We start from the raw sequence: 12,500 nt of genomic DNA on the forward strand, positions 1-12,500 counted from the left end.
GGCGGCTGCAGACCATTTTCTTTGTTTAGTTCATGTTCGTAGGCGCAAATTACAAACCTAACACTTGGAGCAACATTTCCACTACTCTAGAGGGGCATGAACTGTAGACAGTGCACGCTTTCTCATTTATCCAATCGCTCGCAAACACATTGCATTGCTAGTCTACAGTGGCAATACAAAGTGACGTTTCACCATGCACGTCGAAGTTCATTACCAGTACCGCGCCAGCATCGACCGGCCGGCGAAGCGACGAGCTCAGCAGCGCATGCGCAAGGCCCGACACCACCCCAACCGAGCTTCCCTGCTTATCGGAGAGAACAAGTGCGCGTGAACACGGGCGCGTCTGAGTATCTGGATTTAAAAAAAAAAAAAGAAAACAAAGAAAGCGTTTCCGAGATATTGACAAAGACAAGTGGTCGCGGTCGCTCTGAATCTTATCGTATTATAGAAAACGTGGGAAGGCGGCGCTTCCTCGAGGGTCAGAAAGTACAATCGTCGAACTAGGTGGCAAGTGGAGTACATCCTTTTTCTTGGAACGGTTTGCAATTGACTGCTTGAATGTGCCGACCACGCGTCGCGGGTCGCGTATAGAGCCAACCGTTGGCAAGCACGCGTCTAGCGTAGCAGCAGAACCGATCGCGGTTGCGATAACCCATCGTTGGCAGCGAAAAAGAAAAACACCCACACGCAGTTTGTAGCAATAACCGTACAAATCAATGTGGTTTTAAATATAGCTTCACTGGTCACCCAAGAAGGGCACCGAAACTTTCTCATGACGCACACCGCTGTAGTCCACAAAGAACAAAGCGCACAAAATAGATATGATACAGCCGCACCGCATTATTTCGTGTTTTCAGCATTTCATTACTTTCGTGTGCATGCGCGCTAGGGCCACGCAGGCCAGGAGTAAAAGGCACGAAAAGAAAAAAAAAAAAAAAAATGATACGCAATCCTAAGCTTTGACTTGACTGCTGTGGCACTCGCATTTGTGTTCTTTACCTTAGGCGAACGCAATGCGCAAACTGAACTGGAATTTCCAATAATGGAAATTCCTGTTTGGCTCATATTTGCGTTTTTCGCCCGAGCAAGCGCTTCACTGCACTACGCTTTGCCCCTTCAACGTGGCTACACTGCCCGGCAGGCGTGTTCTGCGTAGGGCCGAACCTGCAGGCAAAAAGCATGGGCGCCGCCATCTTGTTGAGAGCGGCGCCAGGGACACAATCGCGCCTAGCTCATTGAGTTTTCCCCCAAAACTGAAAAAAATTTGACTTCATTAAACGAGAAAGATGCCACGAGTGCCCCAACAAAAAGCTTTGAGGATTACCGAAGGGTAACTGAGGGCGACGCAACGGGCTCTGGAAAGAAGGATGATGGGTGTGGCGTCACGGGGGGATCGGAATAGAGCAGATTGGGGTGTGCGAGAAGAAACGCTCGTTAATGACACCAAAGTTTAAACCAGGAAAAACAAATGGGCATGCGCAGGGCATGCAATCTGGGGGGAAGATAACCGGTGGCCATTAAGGGTTACAGACTGAATTCCAAGAGGAGGGAAGCGTAGCAGGGGGTGGCAGAAAGTTAGGAGGGCAGATTAGATTAGGGACTACATGGCGACAATCGGCACCTGACCGGGGTACTTGGAGGATCATGGCAGATGCCTTTGCCCTGCAGTGGGCGTAGCCAGGATGATGATGATGATGATGTTCATGATGAAAAGGTAGCAACAGGTCTTCGTAACATACAGGTTAGAAAGATGAGGCACCTTTTAACCCTTGAATATATTTCGCCACATTTGGGCATACGACAAGTTTGTTTTCGAGGCGCTCGGTCCCACTGCTGCGAAAATGTGTACACAAAGGCTGCACAGTAGTTGCCAGAAATCGGGCACTCTATTTTTCTTTCATAGGGAATCTTTCTTCCACTTGGGCAGCGGATTTCGGCGGCAGGGCGAGCTTGCGTGGCCGCGGTGGTTTACGGATCCAAGCGATAGTGAACTCCAAAATCCAGTGTTGGCTTTGAGTGGGATTCATATTGATTGCGAACCCCACGGCTAATCCTACCCCCCATCCCCCCAAGTGGCTCTTTACAGGAGACAATCATTCAGAGACATCGGACAAATAGGAATTCTGGTTCTTTCTTTTGCTTTCATTAATTTTTCTCGAAGCCCATAACTAGAAATTTGCTGGAGCGGCTGTCCCATTTGCGACGCAACAAGTGCGACGCTACACACAGATGGAGTGGCAGTTTAATTACTCTCGTGGTCCGCGAACCGGCATCGTTGCGTGTAGTATAGGAATGGTGCGTGTCAAGTCACTGCTCGCGTTGAGCTTGTGCTCTTCATTTTGATTGAATGAAGTCTCACCTAAGTGAGCGGGGCCGATCCCGGAGGTAGTGCAATACCGGGCCGACCTGCGGCGGAGGTGAAGCAGGCTTCAAGCACTCCGCCAACTTCCAAAAATAGGTTTAATATCGTGGGTCCATATAGAACCCGTATCAGATATTAAGCTGATAAGAACAGATACTACACTTTGATCTTAGCCAAAAGGCCGAGAAGCGATGTCCTTCACTTCACTTCATTGTACTACTGCCTTGTGGGCGCCCTGCCGACATGGGTAACCTCAGCAACAGCGTGGGCAATATTATAAAATTCAGCCTGTGTACAGACTCAACGCTCCCTATCTCACGGATGAACTCGCAACGCCTCAGTCTTTCGCTGTTAACGAAACGCTGTCGCGTAGAAACGAGACCCGAGTGCAAGCTTGCTTGTAACGCGAAACCAACCAAGGCAACCTCGTAGAAAACGGAACAGGCGAGCGGAAAAAAACGCGCCAGGGGAATGCTTACTTCCGTCTGAATGCGACCGCTCAAGGTGACCTTCCTTGAGGGCTTCGTTTCAAGCCCGTGTGCAATTGTAATATACTACGCGCATTTCCTTCATTTCTTTTTATTTACCGCAAGGCCCACTGAAAATTTTGATACGGCACAGGCCGGGACGGATCGCAACGTGTCGAATCGACCGGTAGAATTAGGTAGCATGCCCCATGTACGAAGACGAGCAACATAGAAGTGAATGACAAAATAAATATAGAAAACGCTGCACACTCCTTCCCACCGGAAACATAGAGGGGAGAAAGATCGCCATCTGAAACACAGGCATTGTAAAAAAAAAAAAAAAAGTGCTACCTCATCATCTTTACCATTACCGTGTGTGTGTATGTATATATGCATGTGTGTGTGTGTGTGTGTGTGTGTGTGTTTGTGTATTTATATATATATATATATATATATACGCACACATGCTAGCATAGCTTAAACGCAGCTGGAAAGCTCAGCCTTGCACAAGAACCACCCCCTGTCGCAAACCCCTTTGAAACATTCAAATGGGAAACACGAGTACAGCGAGGTCGTTCGAACCTGGCGCCAAAACGCATTAGCGCCATCTGTGTACGGAACTAGGAAAACCTGCGGACTTTGCAATACAGAAAGAAAGGTAGATGGCGCGAGCTAACGCTCCATTGCATACTAAGAACGAGAGTTAGTGAATAATGGCAGAAACGTCTTGGGAAGAGAAAAAAAAAAAAAAAAAACGCGCAACAGTTGTTGGCTTGTGCAAGCACTCTATGTTACAGCGATTAAAGAGCATAGCATCTTCTACAACAGCAGCTACAAAAAGAAGAAGAACGTGAGAGAGGGAGAGACACAGGCGTGTTTCTTTGGAATGCAGAGCATGCAGCACATACTATAAAGTGCCAAAGAGACGGGGAAAGCAGATGGCGCGAAGGTGTATGTCCTCAAAGCTTGAAAGCAATTTCTAAATTACAACATGTACCGAAGTCCACCTACTCTCATCAGGTTGCTCCCGCCTCCAGTTGCGTTTAAAGTGAAATTACAGTCGCCTCAAAGGCAGACAGAGAGAGAGTGAAAATAGGTACACTTGCTTCGCGCAGCTGCAGCCGTTCAAATTTTACAGCAAGAGCACTCCCGAAAGCACAAAGTCCGCTGCCGCCTGGGCGCAATGCGCTCGCTTCAGTAAATTGCCGTGCTGGCCTCGGCAACCAAGAGGTGTAGTGCGGCAGACTGCTGCATTGTAGCACACCGGAAACCGTGCAGACGTAAGCGATCGCCTCGACATCGCTGCGAGCGCTCGAAGAGACAAAGTCCGAAACCACGTGTGCCGGGGCGGTGCGAGCGCGACGCCTTTGACGCAACTTTTGCGTACAAGCCGCCGCACCGCCACGACGGAATCGCTGGCATCCCGCACGCAGCTGCATTGTGTCACGCCGGCAATCGTTGAAACACCACGCAGTCGTCGGCGTCGGCCCCGACATGGTTGCGAGCGCTGGAAGAGACAAAGTCCGAAACCGCGTGTGCCGGGGCGGCGCGAGCGCGACGCCTTTGACGCAACTTTTGCGTACAAGCCGCCGCACGGCCACGACGGAGCCGGTGTCACCCTGCAGAGGGCTGCACTATAGCACGCCGGGAACCGGCAAAGAACCGCGCAGACGTCGTCGTTGGCCGCGGCGTTGCCGCGAGCACGCGAAGAGACAAAGTCCGAAACGACGTCAGCCGGGGCGTCGAGCACGCCGCCCGCACTGTTCGCACGCGTGCTCGGAAATGGCGAAGGGGCCGCGCTAGCGTGCCTTGAATCGGTGAGCGGCGGTACCGCGGCGATCGCCAGAGCTCGAATCCGCCCTGCAAAAGCCAAATATTGGCGCTCGGCTCGGCGCAGTACGCCGCCGCGTCGCACGAGTACGGCCCCATGGAGGTCTGGGCACTTATCGCTGCTACTGTAAGGGGCCGTACGGCCCCGGCCGACATTGTACCGTAGTGCGATTTTCGGCTTGCGCGTGCTCGTGGCGTAGTCCGCGCACCGTTCCGACGTCGACAATCGTGCCCACGACTACGCGAGCGCTGGAAGAGACAAAGTCCGAAACCGCGTGTGCCGGGGCGGCGCGAGCGCGACGCCTTTGACGCAACTTTTGCGTACAAGCCGCCGCACGGACACGACGGAATCGCTGGCATCCCGCACGCAGCTGCATTGTGTCACGCCGGCAATCGTTGAAACACCACGCAGTCGTCGGCGTCGGCCCCGACATGGTTGCGAGCGCTGGAAGAGACAAAGTCCGAAACCGCGTGTGCCGGGGCGGCGCGAGCGCGACGCCTTTGACGCAACTTTTGCGTACAAGCCGCCGCACGGCCACGACGGAGCCGGTGTCACCCTGCAGAGGGCTGCACTATAGCACGCCGGGAACCGGCAAAGAACCGCGCAGACGTCGTCGTTGGCCGCGGCGTTGCCGCGAGCACGCGAAGAGACAAAGTCCGAAACGACGTCAGCCGGGGCGTCGAGCACGCCGCCCGCACTGTTCGCACGCGTGCTCGGAAATGGCGAAGGGGCCGCGCTAGCGTGCCTTGAATCGGTGAGCGGCGGTACCGCGGCGATCGCCAGAGCTCGAATCCGCCCTGCAAAAGCCAAATATTGGCGCTCGGCTCGGCGCAGTACGCGGCCGCGTCGCACGAGTACGGCCCCATGGAGGTCTGGGCACTTATCGCTGCTACTGTAAGGGGCCGTACGGCCCCGGCCGACATTGTACCGTAGTGCGATTTTCGGCTTGCGCGTGCTCGTGGCGTAGTCCGCGCACCGTTCCGACGTCGACAATCGTGCCCACGACTACGCGAGCGCTGGAAGAGACAAAGTCCGAAACCGCGTGTGCCGGGGCGGCGCGAGCGCGACGCCTTTGACGCAACTTTTGCGTACAAGCCGCCGCACGGCCACGACGGAGCCGGTGTCACCCTGCAGAGGGCTGCACTATAGCACGCCGGGAACCGGCAAAGAACCGCGCAGACGTCGTCGTTGGCCGCGGCGTTGCCGCGAGCACGCGAAGAGACAAAGTCCGAAACGACGTCAGCCGGGGCGTCGAGCACGCCGCCCGCACTGTTCGCACGCGTGCTCGGAAATGGCGAAGGGGCCGCGCTAGCGTGCCTTGAATCGGTGAGCGGCGGTACCGCGGCAATCGCCAGAGCTCGAATCCGCCCTGCAAAAGCCAAATATTGGCGCTCGGCTCGGCGCAGTACGCCGCCGCGTCGCACGAGTACGGCCCCATGGAGGTCTGGGCACTTATCGCTGCTACTGTAAGGGGCCGTAGGGCCCCGGCCGACATTGTACCGTAGTGCGATTTTCGTCTTGCGCGTGCTCGTGGCGGTGTCCGCGCACCGTTCCGAAGTCGACAATCGTGCCCACGACTACGCGAGCGCTGGAAGAGACAAAGTCCGAAACCGCGTGTGCCGGGGCGGCGCGAGCGCGACGCCTTTGACGCAACTTTTGCGTACAAGCCGCCGCACGGCCACGACGGAGCCGGTGTCACCCTGCAGAGGGCTGCACTATAGCACGCCGGGAACCGGCAAAGAACCGCGCAGACGTCGTCGTTGGCCGCGGCGTTGCCGCGAGCACGCGAAGAGACAAAGTCCGAAACGACGTCAGCCGGGGCGTCGAGCACGCCGCCCGCACTGTTCGCACTCGTGCTCGGAAATGGCGAAGGGGCCGTGCTAGCGTGCCTCGAATCGATCGGCCGGGGGCCCCGTAGGGCGACAGAAAGGCAATTGTGCAGGAAACCGTACTGGCCATTAGCGAGAAATTGCCGTTCGCGCATTCGGTAGACGCGCTGCGCTTTCACGACTTCGGCATTGTGCTGCCGACGTAAGCTTTCAATCTTGCTCGCGGCGTTACGAGGCGGCACGATTTTCGCCAAACGCTCGTCGAAAGTGGCACGAGTACGGCCCCATGGAGGTCTGGGTACTTATCGCTGCTATTATATGGGGGTCCCAGAGAGCAGTCGCCCCCAAAGCGACCTGGGTGTTTGATATGCGGCGGGCTTCGTGCCCGTCAAGCGTGTCCCCGGTATCGCTCCCGTGGATCCCACAGCTGACGTCTGCAGCCTCATCCGCTTGATGCGTTAGGGGCTGGTTGTCGGACGACGCTTTTTCCACGATATCGAAGTGTGTTCCGCATCGTCCTCGGACGAATCAAATACGAAAGCGCCGAAGGCGCGGGCGTGACCCGTCGCCTAGCGGCTTTGCCGTCTCGGCTACGTTGCAAGTGTCGGTCGGTCCACCAGTGCTGCGGGCTCGAGAGAAACCGCAAGCCGCGATCGAGTCGACACAACCGGTCTATCGAGAATGTTGCGTGCTTCTTGCCGCGTGGCGATACCCGGCCCTGCGGGGAGGGCGCCGTAGCGAGCTCGAACGCCGTCGTCTCGGACTGTGCAAAGTGCTACCCTTTGCGAGAACGAAGCGTGTTGGGGCGCCTGAAGGTGGCCTCGGCATCGCAAAAACGGCGTCCGGCCTGCTTGAAAGGCTGGACGCGCAGTTGAACGATTACCTGGTTGATCCTGCCAGTAATCATATGCTTGTCTCAAAGATTAAGCCATGCATGTCTAAGTACATGCCGAAATAAGGCGAAACCGCGAATGGCTCATTAAATCAGTTATGGTTCCTTAGATCGTTTCTTCCTACTTGGATAACTGTGGCAATTCTAGAGCTAATACATGCAGTGAGCCTGAAGCCCTTTGGGCGACGGGTGCTTTTATTAGACCAAGATCGATCGGGTTTCGGCCCGTATTGTGTGGTGACTCTGGATAACTTTGTGCTGATCGCATGGCCACGAGCCGGCGACGTTTCTTTCAAGTGTCTGCCTTATCAACTTTCGATGGTAGGTTACTTGCTTACCATGGTTGTTACGGGTAACGGAGAATCAGGGTTCGATTCCGGAGAGGGAGCCTGAGAAACGGCTACCACATCCAAGGAAGGCAGCAGGCGCGCAAATTACCCACTCCCGGCACGGGGAGGTAGTGACGAAAAATAACAATACGGGACTCTTTTGAGGCCCCGTAATTGAAATGAGTACACTCTAAATCCTTTAACGAGGATCAATTGGAGGGCAAGTCTGGTGCCAGCAGCCGCGGTAATTCCAGCTCCAATAGCGTATACTAAAGCTGCTGCGGTTAAAAAGCTCGTAGTTGGATCTCAGTTCCAGACGAGTAGTGCATCTACCCGATGCGACGGCTCGGACTGAACATCATGCCGGTCCTTTCTTGGTGCACTTCATTGTGTGCCTCGAGAAGGCCGGTGCTTTTACTTTGAAAAAATTAGAGTGCTCAACGCAGGCGAGTCGCCTGAATAAACTTGCATGGAATAATAGAACAAGACCTCGTTTCTGTTCTGTTGGTTTTTGGAATACGAGGTAATGATTAAGAGGGACAGACGGGGGCATTCGTATTGCGGCGCTAGAGGTGAAATTCTTGGACCGTCGCAAGACGAACTACTGCGAAAGCATTTGCCAAGAATGTTTTCTTTGATCAAGAACGAAAGTCAGAGGTTCGAAGGCGATCAGATACCGCCCTAGTTCTGACCATAAACGATGCCAACCAGCGATCCGCCTGAGTTACTCAAATGACTCGGCGGGCAGCTTCCGGGAAACCAAAGTGTTTGGGTTCCGGGGGAAGTATGGTTGCAAAGCTGAAACTTAAAGGAATTGACGGAAGGGCACCACCAGGAGTGGAGCCTGCGGCTTAATTTGACTCAACACGGGAAAACTTACCCGGCCCGGACACTGGGAGGATTGACAGATTGAGAGCTCTTTCTTGATTCGGTGGATGGTGGTGCATGGCCGTTCTTAGTTGGTGGAGCGATTTGTCTGGTTAATTCCGATAACGAACGAGACTCTAGCCTATTAAATAGGTGCGGGGTTCCCAGCACCTTACAACCTTCTTAGAGGGACAAGCGGCTCCTAGCCGCACGAAACAGAGCAATAACAGGTCTGTGATGCCCTTAGATGTCCGGGGCCGCACGCGCGCTACACTGAAGGAAGCAGCGTGTCTTTATCCCTGTCTGAAAGGACTGGGTAACCCGTGGAACTTCTTTCGTGATTGGGATAGGGGCTTGCAATTGTTCCCCTTGAACGAGGAATTCCCAGTAAGCGCGAGTCATAAGCTCGCGTTGATTACGTCCCTGCCCTTTGTACACACCGCCCGTCGCTACTACCGATTGAATGATTTAGTGAGGTCTTCGGACCGATGTCCGGCGCGGCCTTTCGGTTGCGCCGGTCTGTTGGAAAGATGACCAAACTTGATCATTTAGAGGAAGTAAAAGTCGTAACAAGGTTTCCGTAGGTGAACCTGCGGAAGGATCATTACCGGATTGTGAAGGGTGGCGAGCGCCATTGTTTCTACCCCGTGTGGGTGAAGCAGCTCGCTGCGCCCGACGCTTTCCGCCGCTGGCCCCGCTTGGACGCGGGGACGGCTATACCCGAACATGCCGGGGACTGCCTGAATTTTGAGGGGCGCCCCGTGCCAAATTTGTTGCGCCCAGTGGACGCCGGCTGCAACCTTGGACGGTTGGCTTGGCCGCGCCCGCGGGTAGAAACGGCGTAACGCACACTGGGTGGGCTTTCTGTCCGCTTTGGCGCTCTTGCGCGGAATGGGAGTAAGACGACCCGACCTGCTGCTTTGCCCAGTACGAGGGGAACGGCGAAGCGTGCGGTCGGTCAAGGAACTGACGGTCGAGAGCTAATGCCGCTGCCGCTTAGTACACACACGGAACCGTGGTGCGAGCGCTCTCCCGTCCTCCGCGGCAAACGCTGCCGAGTCTGAAAAGGCTGGCGGCTGCCGGTCGCTTCCTGCGGCGAGTATGGAGTAACGACCCGACTTTGTTGCCACCCAAGTACTAAAGGAACGGTGTGGCGCTCGGTCGGTCATGGAACTGTCGGTATGAGGGTGCGGCTGCCAAGTACGGAAGGAACCGTGGCCTAAAGTGCTCTCCCGTCCTCCGCGGCAAATGCCACCGAGTCCGAAAGGGCCGGAGGCTGCCGGTCGGCTCCTGCTCGTGACGCGCGAGGTGTCGAGATCGCGGTTTAATGCGACGACGTCTGCAGGCTATTCGCCCGCCGCCGAGGGAAAGGCGGCGTTGCTGCGAAGTACCGAAGGAAACGCGGCTTTGCTACGTCGGAAGCGTTCTGCGGTTAGCGGACTTGTGCGCTTTGGGAAGGCGCCGCACGTCGAAAGAGGAAGTACGGACAGACGAGGGACTGTAGTCCCGGTTTCGAACGCACTTGCGGCCAGGCCCTTGCTGGCTTCGTCTTCCGCCTCAAGTAGACTTGTTGTGGCGCCGGCGCAGGGAGCCGTCCCTGGCACTGGCCGAGTGGTTTTGGAGAGCTGCGCGAGTACGCGCGCCGGGCTCTTGTCTTTCGTCTCAAGTAGGCTGTTGGATCAACAGCGGTTATGCTGCGGCGATCTGCCGATGCGAAAGTGTGTGTGTGTGTTTGAGGCCCTTCTATGAACCTACTGCTGACTGAAGCGAAGCACGTCGATGGGGGTGAAGCCCTGCCCGTGGCCGTGTAGCCGTTAAAGACTCCACAGCGGCTTAGCCCTAATCATGGCTCTGTCGCTCTTTGCAATTTTTAGTGGAGCGATGTGAACGTGCACACGAGACACACGGGTCCGGTGGATGGTTGGCAGGTAAAACCGGCTTCGAGTGCGCGCAAACGGCATAAGGTGCCTCGAGGGCAAGCGAGGAAGGCGTGGGCGCAAAACACACGCGCGAGTAGCAGGAGTGGAGTGCCATTAGGCTTTCAGCTGCTGAGACGCGGCCGCCGAAAGAGCGAGACTGGAGGAGCGCACGCCGAAAGGCGCTCTTCGAAACCACACACAGGGAGACGCCACGTGCCTAAAACCCTGGTTGTACTGTACTGAATTGAACAAACTATTTTTCACGACTCTAAGCGGTGGATCACTCGGTTCTCGGGTCGATGAAGAACGCAGCCAGCTGCGAGACTTGGTGTGAATTGCAGGACACACTGAGCACTGATTCTTTGAACGCACATTGCGGCCTTGGGTCTTCCCTTGGCTTCGTCTGTCTGAGGGTCGGATCACATATCAAGAGAGACTTCGGCGCACAGGGAACGTGCGTCCGTCGACTCGTTTTGACCGCGTCGGCATCATGGACAGTACGTTGAGCGCTAAAGCCACGCGCCAGCGGCCTCACGAGAGGGAGACGGTGGCAAACCGTTGTGCCAATTCTTCGAAAAGACGGAAACGAGGCAATACTACTGCAGCGTGACGAGTGCGCGCCTCTAGTAAGACCGCCGCAGGATGGAGTCGGATACCTGCAGGGAAAGAGCGGTCCAAGCACGAGGCGCGAACGTCTGTTGCCATGTAGCGCGCACGTTTGCGAGAGAGTCGGAAGCGCACGCTTGCGTGCACGGAAAACGTGGGAATGAAACGCCGGCCGATTCCCGCGCCGTGCGCAAAGCCAGCGCGATCGCAATTTGCGCTGTTTGCCTTCGAAGTACGTCGAGCTCCAGAGCTGGTCGCTCGTTCACGTCACCGCAGCTGTGTGGGCGCCCTTCCGGGCTTCGTCGCAGGAATGGGAATCGGCAGATTCTTGCGAGGAGCGGGGAGGAGAAGGGTGGCCCCCGAAAGCGGTTCGACGCGACAGCGCCGTCTGCGAGCGAGAAGAGTCACGGCACGGCGGAGAATTGCCGCGAAACGGAAAATGTCTCCTTCGAGAGCGTGGGTGCCCCGTTGGCGGAGCTGAAGCGTTCCGTCGTAGTCCGCCGTCGGTCCAAGTGCTTCGCAGTCTCTGTCCCCTAAAGACTGGGCCACTCCAGTTGGGGCAGGGGCGACGCTACACGAGACGATGCCTCCCGCCAGGTTTTAGTCGCCCCTGCGGTGCCCGCTGAAGCGGCGCGCTGCTAAGGCGATCTTTGCCTCGGTGGTGTTTGGGCTTCAGACACGGTCGCTTACCACGCAACTGCTCGTGCGCCGCACGCGCGCAGGCGGTTCACCGCCTGCCAGCCTCGTCTATAAGTAGCTCCGTGTTGGGCGAAGGACGTGGTAGGGCGTCGCACTCGGTTGGCGCTGGGTTTTCGAACGTGTCGAGTCCTTTTCGGCATACCGCTCGTATGACGCACGCGCGCAGGCGTTGTGCCGCCTGCCAGCCTCGTCCGTAAGGACGTGGCAGGGCGTCGTACTCGGTCGTGCTGGAATGGGCGAAAGCGATGTATCCGTTGTCGACCTCAGATCAGGCGAGACAACCCGCTGAATTTAAGCATATCACTAAGCGGAGGAAAAGAAACCAACAGGGATTCCCCGAGTAGCTGCGAGCGAAACGGGACCGAGCCCAGCACCGAATCCCCCGTCCTTGCAGGCGGTCGGGAAATGTGGTGTATGGGAGGCGACGTTCTCGGGTGTTTGCGACGGTGCAAGTCCCCCTGACAGGGGCTTGTCCCAGAGTGGGTGCCAGGCCCGTCTCCGCCGTTGCGCGCCCGGGATGAAGCCTCCCGTGAGTCGGGTTGCTTGAGAGTGCAGCCCTAAGTGGGTGGTAAACTCCATCTAAGGCTAAATACGACCGAGAGACCGATAGTTCACAAGTACCGTGAGGGAAAGTTGAAAAGAACTTTGAAGAGAGAGTTCAAGAGTACGTGAAACCGCTTAGAGTAAAACGGGTGGGCC

General features: G+C 56.2%; 4 non-coding genes across 4 annotated transcripts in view; 3 read left to right on the top strand and 1 right to left on the bottom strand.

Moving 5' to 3' along the window:
- Nucleotides 1-2,363: 2,363 nt before the first annotated feature.
- LOC140214549 (U2 spliceosomal RNA) lies at nt 2,364-2,555 on the bottom strand. Its single transcript, XR_011891486.1, has one exon. It is a non-coding gene; the product is annotated as a U2 spliceosomal RNA (small nuclear RNA).
- A 4,814-nt stretch (nt 2,556-7,369) lies between these two features.
- On the top strand, nt 7,370-9,184 carry LOC140214552 (small subunit ribosomal RNA). The gene has a single exon (XR_011891489.1). It is a non-coding gene; the product is annotated as a small subunit ribosomal RNA (ribosomal RNA).
- A 1,576-nt stretch (nt 9,185-10,760) lies between these two features.
- LOC140214557 (5.8S ribosomal RNA) lies at nt 10,761-10,913 on the top strand. Its single transcript, XR_011891494.1, has one exon. It is a non-coding gene; the product is annotated as a 5.8S ribosomal RNA (ribosomal RNA).
- A 1,146-nt stretch (nt 10,914-12,059) lies between these two features.
- LOC140214555 (large subunit ribosomal RNA) overlaps nt 12,060-12,500 on the top strand; it is a 3,959-nt gene continuing 3,518 nt past the window's right edge. The window contains exon 1 of the ribosomal RNA XR_011891492.1: nt 12,060-12,500. This exon is cut by the window's right edge and continues 3,518 nt beyond it. This is a non-coding gene — a ribosomal RNA (large subunit ribosomal RNA).

Source organism: Dermacentor andersoni, unplaced genomic scaffold (genome assembly GCF_023375885.2).
Source record: "Dermacentor andersoni unplaced genomic scaffold, qqDerAnde1_hic_scaffold ctg00000469.1, whole genome shotgun sequence".
Classification (NCBI taxonomy): Eukaryota; Metazoa; Arthropoda; class Arachnida; order Ixodida; family Ixodidae; genus Dermacentor; species Dermacentor andersoni.